The sequence below is a fragment of the Cheilinus undulatus genome, linkage group 21 (assembly GCF_018320785.1).
Source record: "Cheilinus undulatus linkage group 21, ASM1832078v1, whole genome shotgun sequence".
NCBI lineage: Eukaryota > Metazoa > Chordata > Actinopteri > Labriformes > Labridae > Cheilinus > Cheilinus undulatus.
Window position 1 is genome coordinate 16,397,951 of NC_054885.1, and position 14,383 is coordinate 16,412,333.

The 14,383-nt window shown below is 37.7% G+C and overlaps 1 long non-coding RNA gene across 2 annotated transcripts in view; it reads left to right on the plus strand.

The window, feature by feature from the left end:
• Nucleotides 1-12,305, plus strand: part of LOC121503741 — a 120,613-nt gene extending 108,308 nt beyond the window's left edge. For both annotated transcript variants that reach the window (XR_005991383.1, XR_005991384.1), the window contains exon 6: nt 12,143-12,305. This is a non-coding gene — a long non-coding RNA (uncharacterized LOC121503741). The remainder of the gene's footprint in view (nt 1-12,142) is intronic.
• The last annotated feature ends 2,078 nt before the right edge of the window (nt 12,306-14,383 follow it).

The window sequence follows — 14,383 nt, forward strand, 5'->3', positions numbered from 1 at the left end:
TCTCAGAGTGATTTCAACCTCTTTCAGTGTTACCATTTCTTTAATTCACATCCCACACACTCAGAAGTTGCACATGACCTTATCTCTCTGGTTTGCTCGCTAGAGATATCCTCTATAACACATGCAGGTTAGAGACAAGAAGGCTTTGTGAGCATCTTTTGCACAATGCTGCCAGTTGCATACACAAACACAAGGTTTAAGAGCAAGTATGTCTCCAGCGTTACTGTTATCATTATCAAACAATATAGAAAGTCTTTCCTATGTGAACAGAGGGCCATTTCTTCCTTTTATTACATGAGAAGTTCAATGGAATAAAAGGTGTGCCCAATTTCAGTAATAACCTGATAACATAAAAATATAAACCACACCATTAAAGACCTCATACGTAGACAAACATAACTGAAACAGACACTTATTTCATTAAAATAAGAAGAAACATAATAATATATATAATATATAATTTGGAAAATTAAAACGAGTGGACTCAGATGGTGTTGGTGTTGGTGCTCCTGCAATTTTATTACAAACAATTAAAATTCTGCTACTATAACTCAGTACCTGTTTGGCATCCTGGCAGCCACTTCATTCTGTTCCACTCTGTCTTTGCCAGCAGAATTGAGTATTTTTGTTCCATTCTGTCAGTTTTTGTTTGTCATCCCTTTGGAAAAATGTCTAAAAAATCAATTAATTTACCCACAAGTCTGTAAAAAGAACCTTCATCCGTCACAAAAACACACAGAAGTCCTATATCGATGCTGACACTGTGCTGCCTATCAGCATGCATGGATTTAAGCTGTCCATTATATCCCCAATCAAACAGGTGCTTTCAACATGTCAGTCAGTGCAAACATACATAATTAATAACAGCCTTTTAATACTTGCGTGGGGACAGAACTGCATCCATGATAATTTCTGATGGTATATCGAGCTACAATGCTTTCAAGTAGCTCAGCAGCTGGTGTTGACAGTGTTGAAAATGTGCAGTAAGGGGGTTTGGGAAAAATTGACAAGTGAGACTGACATAGCTTGACAAAAGCAGAGAGATAGCAAAAAGGCATACTCATGTCAATGGTAATATGCCTCAGATTACAAGGCAGTGTGCCCCAAAATCTGGTCTGGAAAGCTACCGATGTGCATATGCTAATAGGGTCACGTTTCACATTGCCGAAAAACAAAACAAGAGACACTCTCCACCCTCAAAAGAAGAAAAGAATCTCCTGCATCTCCTTTCATTGTGTCATATAGCTCCAGGAAGTGGTACTGGGCCATGTGAGGGTGTTTGTGTTTGTGTAGTTTGATAAAGTGAGTGTATTAACGTGTCCCCTATGTTTCTGCGGCTGTTTACGTGTTTCAAAATGCACAGAACCGAAGAGGGAAAAGAGGAGGGAAAAGAACAAGTGTTCCATAAGTTAATGAATTTCATCTGATTTGATTTTTTTTTTCCTTTTTCAAACTATTTCATGCATGGAAAAACACTGTAAATCCATAAACAAACACATAAACAGGCAGAGAAAGATTGATGCATTATGAATAAATCATCTGGGTACTGAAACTCAATATTAACTCTGCATTGCCTGGAGGCTTTAGAGGGAGCTTACCACTGATCCATCTTGATGTCTGAGGAGCTAACTGGGAGGCGGGCGCTTTAGCAAGCACTTATCCTGGGAACTTAATTACTGAAACAAACGATGATTGTGGTGATACAGTGGAAATGATTCTTCATTATTGTTATTTTTTACCTAAGGTTGTATGCAGAATGTGTTTCTGTCATTATCAGCAGCGGCATCATTAACACCTCTGGGGATCAAATAAATAAAAGTCAATCAGGCGTTCAGTCGCAGGTGGGTCAGGCTGACAATGAGACATCTTTTACACTTTTGGCTGAATTAACATGAATTTTTCTAAGGATATTTATACCCTACAAGGGATGACTAGATTTTTTTAGATTCTAAACTAGACAAAAGGTTTAAAAGGACATCAGCAACAACCGAAAGTGAGATTCATGAAGCAAATGTCACAAGACTTGTCAGATAATCTAACGCCGTCCCCCAGTAAGGTAAAAAGTGTCCACATATTAGCAATGTATTACATTTAACTTTAGTAAATTCATTCATTCATGTCTATTTTTGCCTCACAGATATCTGGAAAAATGCATTATAGTGCATCCCTTATTTGGCCTTTGCTTACAGTTTGATGCCTGAATTTCTATCTTATCCTGTTGTATCATATTATTTTATATGGGAATGTATTGTGTAGACCTGTATTGAAATGCATCATATCGCAACAATGCATTGTGTCACCTTGTATTACAGTGGTTTCCAACATTTTATTGTTATTATTTTTTTTTTATTTTTTTTTTTGCCTGGAGCCCCACCTACCTGTATCTAAGAAAGGCAGAGCCCCCTCAAGACCCAAATACATTCAAAGTGATAGAGTGCTGTCAAAATGGTCAAAAAGCAACATGGTCAGTGTTTGGGTTCATCAGGTGACCCTGTAAAATGCTGACTTTCAACAAAGTGTACATGGTTGTGCTTGTATTTGTGTAGTTTTGTTGAATACATGTCTGACATGTATTTGAAAACTAAAATTAATGAATTAAAACTAGACAAAGGAGCAATTGTTTAATGTTTATTTTCCAACATTAGTTGAAACTCCAAAATCTACGCAGTCACCAGAAAGTCACCAGTTGTCAGGGTCACAAGGTAAACCAAAACACCGGTACTACAATGTCTTAAACAGACAAAAATGTCTGAGGAATGGAGTTCCTACTGGTCATCTCTTGGCTGTCCTGATCTAATTTTAATACTTACAGTACTGATTGATATTTATTTGTTCAGATCTCAGATTTATGATTTCAGTTACCTCTTTGAGTGTTACCATGTTGGTGGTTTACATCCCACCCATCAGATATTTATAAATGGCCTGAGCTCACTCGTGCGGGCTCTTGTGGTATCCTCCAGTAACAAAGGTCAAGTATATTTACAATTATGCTCATGATATTGTTTGACAGTCATGTAAGAGGGAAAAAAAAAAGTGTCAGCCTTTTACAGAAACATATTCTAAAGACATTCACGGTGTTACGCACCCGTCAGAAGTGTGGCGATAGTTACCGACAGGATCAGGTCAAGATTGAATACGTTTAGGACTTTGGTTCATTAACAATTAACTTTTAATCTAAAGGCATTTTCTATGATCGTACATGGTTCAAAATTGCTAATATTAGCATGTCAGCTTTATAAACAGTGTGTTTTGTAAGCATAGCCTGCTAAACACACCATATTGAGACAACATTGTGAATCACAGAGCTGCTAGCATAGATGTAGACTCCAGAATAAAACTTGTCATTCATTTCAATTTATATATTAAACAATTTGAGGTATGAATGGCTGTGTATTGTAGTGATAAAAATGTGAATAAAGTGGCTGCGTACCTCCACTCATTTACCAAAAGAAGGAGAGTTTTCAGGAGGTTGATGCAAGGAGAAACAGGAGAAAGTTTGACGCTGACTGAAGATGACAGCTAATGGCGTAAAGACTGTCAGGGCGGACAGTGTGTCTAAATAACCAGGTGCTGCGATTAAGTTTCCGCCTGGTTAAACAGTGGAATAATTGGTGAAGTTAGCCAGTTATTAGAGCGGCTCAGCCACGCTGTGTCTGAGAGCCCATAGCGACGGCCCCGCCATGCTAATTGGGCTATTTATACCGAAACACTTTGACCAAGCTCACTGGCTTCTCTTCCAATTCACTTTTCAGCACTTGTTTATTTTTACTCAGGACTTGATTCAACACCCTCCTCCTCCTCCTCCTCCTCCTCTTCTCCTAAAGCCATTTTTCATTCCAGCACGAGCTCACTGAACTTCTGTCCTCTGCCCTCTGTCTCTTTGTCCGTCTGTCTCCTCTGTTTTTCCTCCCTGTGTTGTTTTTTTTTTCTCTCCCTCTCTTCTCTCGTATACACGGCTCTTTTTTCTTTGCAGCCTTTTTGTATTGCTAATCAGTGTTTTATGCATGCCAGCGTCTGTGTGTGCCATGAATGTGTGTAAAGATGGATGTAAGTCAGTCAGTCAGACCTGCATCCCCTTGGAGAGTGATTAATAGAGCCAGCTGTGAAAACCAGACTGTCACACTCACACATACTGTACAGTCACACAGATATGAGTCGCTGCTTACGAGAGGCCACCTCCAACCACAGACCCCCCCCCCCCCATTCCTTCTACTCTTTTGAGTGTGATGGACTCTCTATTCTCTGTCCGTCTGTCACTTCTTATCTTTGCATCTGTATTCTTTCCACCTTTTATTACCCCCCCTCCTCCTCTCCCTTTCTCACTCCTTTTCTTGTATTTTATTATCTGTCCTCCTCTTTCTTCCCTGTCTTTCTGTCCCCTTCAGGCGAAACCCTCAAAACCTCCATCAGGAGCAAACAAGGCTTCTTGACATTCAATTTCCTGCTTGCCACGCACTTCTCTATTGTATGTGCTTCTCCTTCTTTTCTGGGACTCTTTTTTTTGTGGGAGCTGAATAGGCGGATGGATGCGACGTCGGACAAAACAGGCAGGCGGATGGATGGGGATGGATGAGGAGGGAACCTGGCTTTTGTGTGTGTTTGTGAGAGAGAGGTTTTTTTGGTGTCAGCATCCCTGGCTGAAGCTTTAACAGCAAGGTCACTTTGTGGGGATTTTCAGGCTTTTTGTTGGAAACAGTAAACTGATTGTGTTTCAGAGTTGTCAGCAAGGAAACAAGGAACAAAGATTATCCTCAAGATTTTTTCTGCCTCTCTGACATTTTCTGACCAAATAAATGTGTGGGGTCACCGGGGCTGTGCTTCTTTACAGGTCTCATCATTCAGTTCTATGAATCATCATACATCATGATTCATCATGCTAGATTGCATTCTCAATTTTCTATATTACTGCACAAGGCTACTCTTTCATCAGTAAAGAAAAGCAGCCAGATAATGTAACTATGAGCTCCATCTTTATCATTTAGATAGTACTTTAGATATCAATGTTGATGCAAAATTTGTGCATTATATATTTTTTTTTTATTGTGAGTCTACTGATGATGAACAGAGCCTTTAATTACTTCACTGTAGAGGACACTTGGCCTTTTATATTAAGCCTAGTGACTATGTGAAAGGTTACACACATGAAAACCCATACATGTACACAAGAAATGTAAAAATCTGGTTCAGTTTCAAAGAAATGTAATAAAAGAAAAAAGAAAATAGACTCAGTGTGCAAAGACCGTGTGTGACCTAGACTACTGTTTTTTTCACAGCACAACAGTCAAAGAGAAAGCTATCAGAATTAGGCTTGTTTCCATCCAGATAAACACGAATTATAATTTCATGTAGGCAACAGACTGACTGTAGACTCTACACTGTGGTTAGCAGAATGTGCCTAATATTAGCAGTGTTAACCCACTGGCCTATCAATCCTCTTTGCATGTCCACGTCCAACTTTCTGAGCTGAATGTCTACAATCAGCGCTTCTAATGTAACAGGATAGATATGCACAATTAATTGATTTTCACTTGTAATCACGAATTTGACCATCCCACGATCAAGGAAACATTGCCCTGCCCATAGAAAGCTATATGTGGTCTATCCCCTTATTATCCTCTTTATATCTTCATTGGTTTTGAATCATGTTTTGTGAATATTCTCCTTTATTAATGGTTATTTGCATATGACTTGAATCTTCTAAATTACCCCTCCTCTTCTCTGCAAGCACTTGCAGACACTCACACACTTAAGCCTCCGCTTTGCCTTTCTCTTCGCTAGAATGTTAATAATAATAATAATAATAATAATAAATAATTATACATTTTATTTATAAAGCGCTTTTCAAAAACTCAAAGACACTGTACAATAATAATAAAATATATTACACAAAAGAAAGAGCCAAAAACAGGACAATATCACAATCAAACAGAGAAAACAAGCAAGCAGTCAACGTGACAAGACAGCAACAGAGTCAAACCTTACAAGCCAGTTTAAAAAAGTGAGTTTTGAGCAGTGATTTGAATGTGGATGTGGATTTTAACTTTTTTTGGCAATATTCATCAGTATAGACTCTGACATAACACAGCTCACATTTAAACAGCTTCAACCTTAATTCCGTTGCAAACATCTGATCTGAATGAGACTGAACTTTCCCTTTTTTTAGTCTCATTTGCCATAATCAAGTTGACGCTGTAACTGGTGATAAACTGTATGTTTTCTTGTCTTTCAAAATAAGAGCATTTTCCTTACTGGATGTAAACTAGGCATAAGACAGTACAAAAGACATAAATAATAAATAAAGACAAATAAAAGCACAGTAAAGAATAGTTTGCTGAGAAAAACCTAGCTTAAGCATCAACATTAACTGAATTACTTTCAAAAGTAGCCATAGTACACAAAATATGAAGTACGGTTTGATAAAATTCATTTGTAGATGAGTCTTTATAATCAATTTATATCCCTTGTGACTAACTTCTTCCCAAGGCCACTTTTTTGATAAACATTGCACAGCCAAACAATGAAGCAGCTGATGCATTTAGGGGCGGCTGCTGTGTCATGTTTGACCAAATGTTCAGCCAAAACGCAGAGCAGAATGTTTGGCTCAGTCTAGATCTGGAAAGTGGTAAGTAAAAAGTAGGTTTTCAAAACCAAAAAAATAAAGTCCTTTGAATTTAAAGTTGATCATGATTAATAAATCATGATCACAGTATTGTTTAGAATAATCGTGATTAGCATTTTGGCCACTCTGTACAACTTTATCTCCATTCTCTCTCAAAGTAGTGCTGAACCGCTTTGTTCCCACAAGATGCTATTGGTGCCATGAATTTGTGGTTTTTTGTGTCTAAGTTAGGAGCATAGTGGCAGCAAGGCAGTAGTCATTATAAAACAACTAAAATAATGAAGATATGTTAATAATTAGTTTAACTGTAAACTATAAAGCAATCCAAATTAAACCGTTAGCCAATACATCTCAAGCATCCCTAATCAGAACCATGGACAGCGCCTTTGAAGTGTGTAGATCTGACAATGAGCACCAGAGAGCAGATAAGCTTTCCATTATACTGAGGTGCTGAAATAATTGCAGACTTTTATGGGCATCTTTAATACAATAACCTCACAACAACCCCACTCTTAGTACATAAAGATAAGAGATTGTAATAGAGACAAGAGCTCTAATACATATCAGCAAACAACAACATGTCCTAAAAACAGGCCAGTCATATCAGCACATACTGTTTAACCATTAGAAGCACACACAATGAAACAGATGCTTGGTGGCAGTTTGACTCCAATGTGAAAACAACCTGTGAAACAGAGGCGGCAGCCAATCAGATACTCCAAATCTGTTTGATAAAAGCACTCTGTGCTCACCAATATCAACGGCATCTGATGAGGCTGGCATTGAGGAAAAAGTTTTTTTAATCTTTTAATTATAATTCACAGGCTGTGACTTCTTAGCCAGCGTTTTTTCACTTATGCATCACCTTGCCTTAAAACTCAGTTCAAATACAAAAAGTGTCAAGTTATGATAATTTAGACCAACATTTTCTAACATGCTCTTAAGGTTAGCTTCTGCATGTTTAATGACACACCATTGAGAGCAGTGACAGCTGCTAAGGTCTACTTAACTAAAGTGCTGCTGCCAGGAGGAGGCGTGTGCATAAGCAGGTAAAAAAATATTGGTTAAGATCCCTAAAAGAGGCTGGTGACCGTTTTTGTGTTGGTGCTGTATGACTGCTTACTTTGCTTGCCTTGCAGGTCTGTTCAGCTTCCCAGTCCTTGTAGATGTTAGGATTTTCCTGGCTGAAATGTTTTCATTAGAGAGACAGGGAGTATATGGAACTTAGAGGTTAGATTTACACTGACCAGTATAGATTTTGTTACTCAAGGTAAATCTCTCCTAAGAAATTCCTTCTAAACTTTGCTTAAAGATGTGAGTTCAAGAATTTATTGTGTGTAATCAAAAGTAAAACATGGTTAGGTTAACTCAAATGCTCTTAGATGTATGAATGAAGCTCTCCTGGTTGTAAATACCTTGAATGAGGTCTGAAAGCTGTTTGCAGGAAAGACTTACAAGTGTCCAATGGTCTATCATTGTTAGTGTCTCTATTACTTCAGCAACCTTGAGTACAAGTACAACCCTGTTCACTTAAACACATTATTGATTGGACCACCAGGGTCCACTCTCTTTTTTCAAAATACTGTATTTCCTCTATCACACACTTTTGCCATGATTTGTAACCTATTGATCAGCCATTCAACTAATTGATTTAACCTTTGGAGGCCCTTAAAATGTCACATCCTTAAGAGCCCTTAATGACCAAAATGGCTCATTTCATACATTAAGTTATGAAAGTATTATACTTTCATATTTTTAAAACCTTTTTCTTGGTAATGTTTTAAACCAACTTCATCTCTACTCATAAAAATAATAATAAAATATATATATATAACTTTAAGGAAATGTAGCCCTTCAAATGCCAGGTTCTGTCCCCTTACTCCCCTGTGTTTTAGATGGGAATAGTGAAAAAATGAGTTATTTTTGGGGGTTTTCTTCCTGGTCATCAGAGCCTGGTATATGTCAATGATTTTAGGCACCATTGATTTGTATGCATCATTATATCTGCAGCAGTGTCAGGTGTAAAATAAATGTGACACATAAGCCCTAACAACCAAAATGGCTCATTTGATACATTAGGCTATAAAATTATTATACATTCATATGTTTAAAAAAATTGTTGGTTTATCTTTTAAACCAACTCCCCCTCTACTCATAGAAATCAAATATTTGTGAGTCTATTAACCCTTTATTCCTTCTGGTAGGAAAAACTGAAAATTTAAGGTATTTTCAAATCACTTAATGCAAAGTTTAAACTTTTTTTCAGTTGGTTACTGGTGCAACATGAATTGTTTTACATTATAATTTTTATGCAATGCAAAAAGACAAAGATCCAACACATGAGTCCGTTACAGCTAACTATCTCATTCTATCTGGAATAAGAGTAACAGACTCTTGTTGTTTGATTAGACAGCACAGCAAGCAGTTAAAAATCTGCAAGTCAGTCAATCTAGGCTGTTAGAAATGACTCAATAATTAGTGTGTGTGATGATATGGGTGTGTGCTTATGTTAATGAGCCTGCTTGGGTTTGTGTGTGTTTTCAGTGAGGCCTGCTGATAGATAAATGAATCTGGTTGACATTGTCTAGAACAGGTGGTGAAGTCAGCAGGGAAGACATAGAGACAACTAGGATGCACACACTCAGGAATACACACTCACACACCCAATTTGACTTCAATGCCGATTTTCTGGCTTGTTTGAGAGCGTGGCCAATCAGATTGGATAAAGACGGAAGAAGCGGTGCTCTTTGAATGGCTTCCATGTTGAGTGGCTGATATGTTGATTACAGAGGCAGAGGACCTGCATTAATCATTCACAGCATGTTTGACTGACTGAGTTAGGGTGTTTTTTATGAACATTGCATGCCAGTTATTTGCCTCTGTGGGAACCAGTGAGTGTGTTAAAGGAGCAGTTCACCAAACAAAGAGCTAAGGTCCCCTGGATATTTATTTGGCTTGTCTTTCTGGCTTAAATTGATTTTTTTCAATTAAAATTAAATTTTATCAATTAAAACAGCATTTTCAGTATTTTTTGTAAGATGTTGTCATATATCTTTGCAAGAGGTTCTGTAAATATCCCTTTTCTTCTGTAAGAACTAAGGTAACAGGGTATTTTATTTTGAAGGAGAGACATATATACAGTGCTTTTCACCTGTTGGCTGAGGATAAAAACTATGATCCATGTTACTGGTCTGAGTCCCAACTTAGTTTTGGTCGAGTGCAGTGTTGCCAACCCCTCAGTAAGGAAAGTAGCGATTTGCTGTCCTAAAAGTTGCAAGAAGTCGCTAAATAATGTCATCATCTTATTTGCATAATTTGCCATGTAATTGTTATAGATGCTGTAGGAGAAAGGAATAAAGTGAGAATGACAAAAATTGTAAAAAAAAAAAAAAAAAAAAAAAAAAAGATAAGTAAATAAATACCCCAAATATGTTTAGATCTATGGGGAACTTTCTTCAATTCTTATTTTTTTTTGATGTCACAGTTCTGGCCATTTTTTTTTCAGGCTTGGGGGTTACTCATGTTTTTCCTTTTTCTTTTTCTTTTTCTTTTCTTTTTCTTTTTTTTTTTCTTTTTTTGATTTTTGGTTTAGTTTTCTTAAGTTTGGATTGGTTTTTAACCTTATGGTCCACTTAAAAGCTTACAACAAGCCACAGTAAACCATAAACATTTGTAACCAGAATGTTTTTACAATAATAATAATAATAATAACTAGAAAAGCACTCAGAGAGCGCAGACCTCTGCCATTAGCCCTATCTCCCAATAGCCAAGAATCCTTTAAAAAAATTCCTGGATCCAGACGGTGATCCGTATCACTTCCAAAATCTAATCAGTTCTCCCTATGCTATTTCTGACATTTCCTGAAAATTTCATGAAAATCCATCCATAACTTTTTGAGTTATGTTGTTAACGAACTAACGAAACTAATAAACTAACGAACAAACCCTGCTGATCATATAACCTCCTTGGCGAAGGTAATAACAATAATTCCATAACGTTTTTAACGTTTTTGTTTATCTACTCTAACAATCTTAATGGACCAAACAAGACAATAGAAAAATCTGCCAAGGCAGCTTTGTCAGTGCGATTTATCTGCAGTCTGGATGCAGAGGGGTGAACATCTCCTGCTCTGACTGCAGCTGGGAGGGACTGCTGCGCCACCTATGAGTGCTTTGGGACAGGGGAGGGCCCACTGCCAATGCTCTTTGAAAAGAGTAAGAACTATGTATGCTTTCATGTCATGGTCTCCAAAAGTGTCCAGTAACGCTAGAAAATGTTGCTTGATTTGTCACTAGTTGCTTTTGTGAAAAAGAGTTGCTAAGTGAGTCTTAATACTAGCTAAATATAGTGACAAAGCTGCTAAGTTTGCAACACTGGTTGGTTGAGAGGTGTGCTGCATCTTGTAGTTTTATGTCTGCTGCCATCTGCTGGCTTTGATGTTAACTGCACCAAGGTGTATTGTTAAACTGCCTTCACAAAATCAATGACCATATTGATCTTGTAAAATCTGTATTGATGCATGTATCAACAAAATGTACGTAATGATATCCTGTTGTAACTTTTTTTTGAGCAGGCGTCGAATAAATAAGTGAAAAACATCAATATACAAAAAAGGGACATAAAATAGCAATGAATAAGCAAAAAGAATTATTATCATGCCAGAGTATCACAACAAACACTAAAACATTTCCCACATGGCAAAACCTGTGGACAAACCAAGCTTGACATGATAAGTGGAATAATCATTTAATCATGGTTGTCTTGTTTCATAAATGTGGGAGGTCAAAATTGTAACTGCAATTAAAATGTAGAGACTTGCAGAGCAACTTTTTGATAAAAGCTGCTTCAAATGAGACTTTTTAGGCTGCAACACTGACAGAGAAAGCTTGTGAACTCCTGCAGGGATTGATCAGTTATAAGTTTTCTGATTTACTAATCAAGTAATTGACTCCTGGTTTAAAGATGGAAAACTTCCAAACTAATATATGAGGTGGAGTTTATTTTGTTCTCCATGACTGACTTTGTCATTATCCTGTGTTTCACTGGAGAGTTTCAGATTCTGTCTAAACGCTGTTTCTGATGATGAAAAGTGAATTCCAGGGGAAATACTTCATCAGATTTTTAATTTTAATGAATAATTTTTTCCTGCCATGGGGACGCCTATATTTGAATAATTTGAATTTCTATACAAACTTTTTCACCTGAAGTATCCGTTGTGTTCATTCTGACTGACATTTATTCAGCCCATTTTGGCCACACCCCCTTTTTTCAGCTCTCCATCATACAAACACGCATGATATCAGTGAACCAGTCCTCGCACCGATCGTCACGTTGATGACAGGCAGCATGAGATGGTTAAAGTTTGAGGAAGCTGGTGAACTGTGTGTGTCAGTGGGGACAAACAGAGGCTGTTCATTATTGGATTTGTTGAAATGTGTGTGTGAGGAGCAATTTTAATTATGTGCTGCTGTGGTTTGGGGTCCTCCCCTCTCACTCTCTCTCCCTCCTCTCTCTCTTCCTCAGTGTCTACTCTACTTGGTCCACATGACGTCCCTTCTCCTCGTTATTCCCCCTCTTGGTCGTTCCCGTGACAACTCTCTGGGCCGTTAATCGCCGTGGAGACGGACAGAGAGGGATCAAACGAGGGAGGGAGAGCATCTCAAATTGGCTCCACATTGCCCATGTGATCCTTGTACTTTCTCCCTTTTTTCTCTCTCTCTGTTTATTTTTTTTTTTTTTCCTTCAACCTTTTTACCTTTTTCTCACTTTTTTCCTCTTCCCTTTCATGTTCCCGCTTTTCCGTCCATCTTTTGCCCCTCTGAAATTCATCCTCGTTTCACCATTCCTTTCACTTTCTCTCCCTCTCTGTCTAGTTTTCTCCCAGCATCCCTCTGCTATTTGTCTTCCTGTCTGTCTTTTTGTCTTTATCTCTTTCTCCTCTCAGATTTGTTCTGTTCCTTTTACTCCCCATTTTTGTCTACTGTTCTCTCACTTGGACTTTCTCTCTCCTATTCCCCTTTTCACTCTTCATGACCCTCTGTCTTTCTCTCCCACCCTTTTCTTTTGTGCTGCAGTATGATCTCACCAGTACAGAGCTGCACCAGGATGACTTAGTGTAGCTTTGTACCAATACTCCAACCTTGGCTTCAGTCATTCATGAACAATTTAACTCTTTTTTTCCTGGTTTGTTAGAAGACCCCTTATCTGAGTCAAAAGAAATGAAATGTCTAGGTCTCTAATTTATTATTATAATTATTATTCCTTTCTATCCCATCATATGACATCTTAAATGCTACATCCGGTCAGTTTGCCCGGTGACATCACAGCCTGGTTGACTGAAAAAACATCAACCTTATGGGCAATTGAAAAATGTCCAAGAATTTTGAATATAGCCATGTTATCGGTTAAGATATTTTTTTTTGCAATTGACAGAAACATTTAACGTTCCCCTTTTTTCATTTTTGTTTAGGATATTATTTCACGTTGTAGCACATTATCATACATAGCCCTATGGACATCTGTATTTTTTAAACCCATGTGACTCAACCATGTTAAAAGCAAAATCCCAGGGCAGATATTACGCCATATTTCAACACACAGAGGTCCATAGGTAATGCTGATCCCATGCAATTAACATTTTGGTTATTTAGGATGGTAATTTTGGTCATTTTTTACCGTCCATGCAACTTTTTCTCTACCTTTTACAGTCAAAACATATCAGAGGTAGCATAGGACATCGAAAAGTATAAATTAGTGCTGTCAAAACACGTTATTTTGATTGATTAACCATACAAAAATAACACGACAATAACAATTTAATGCAAATTAATTGCACCGTAGCGTTTTAAAGTTACTGAAAAATGAGCCAAACATTTTGTGGTCTTTTTTTTGTCATTGTATGCATCCGAAATTTACGAGCCACAGATGATAAACCAACCTTAATCTATCTCTCTCCCTCTCCTCCTCTGTTTCTCTCCAGAATGCCCGCAAATATATGCAGAGGTTGGCCCTGCGTGCAGAGATGTGCTGCAGTGTTACATCTAAAAACCCAAAGTTTCAGGAATTAGGGTTGGATGTCTTTGTAAGGTGATGGTGATCCTGCACAGCAAAAACTGGAGTGTTGAATTCTCAGTGTTAAATATTTCAGTGTTAATTTTAACACTCAGAGTGTAATTTTAACTCCATTTAAAGTAAATGGCCTTCAGTGTTGGAGTTATTTGACAGTTAATCCTACTCTACAGAGTGTCAATTCATCCAAGCCCCGCCTACTGCAATTTCAAATCTGGGGGGCAGAGTTTTCCCGTCATGCCTTTGTGCATAGTGTTTGGATATATTTTAGATGTTTTAGATGTATTTAGACGTTTAGCTGTGTTTAGATGTTGCCTATTGCACGGGGATCAATGCTGGGATTCACTTGCACATGTTTATTTTGAGTTCTTAAGTTTTTGATGTTTAACACTTTTGCATCATGAGTGTAGTTGTCTGCTAGGTTGGTCACTTCCTGATTGTGGTAATGGCTTTCTTAATTTAATGGAGTGCAGTCTGTCAACTCCGAGCATGCTTCAGCTCTGAATCTGCCTCATTGCTCCATGATTGCCACTTCACATTGCTTCTGTTGTACAATGTGAAGTGGCAATCAATGATGTTAGGTGTACCTGATTTTCAATACACATTTTTTTGTGAAACTTGCATGTCTTGTTTCTTGTTGTTAATAGGTTTGTGGGAGAGGGGCAGTGGTTAATTGTAATACACTCATTAGTGTTA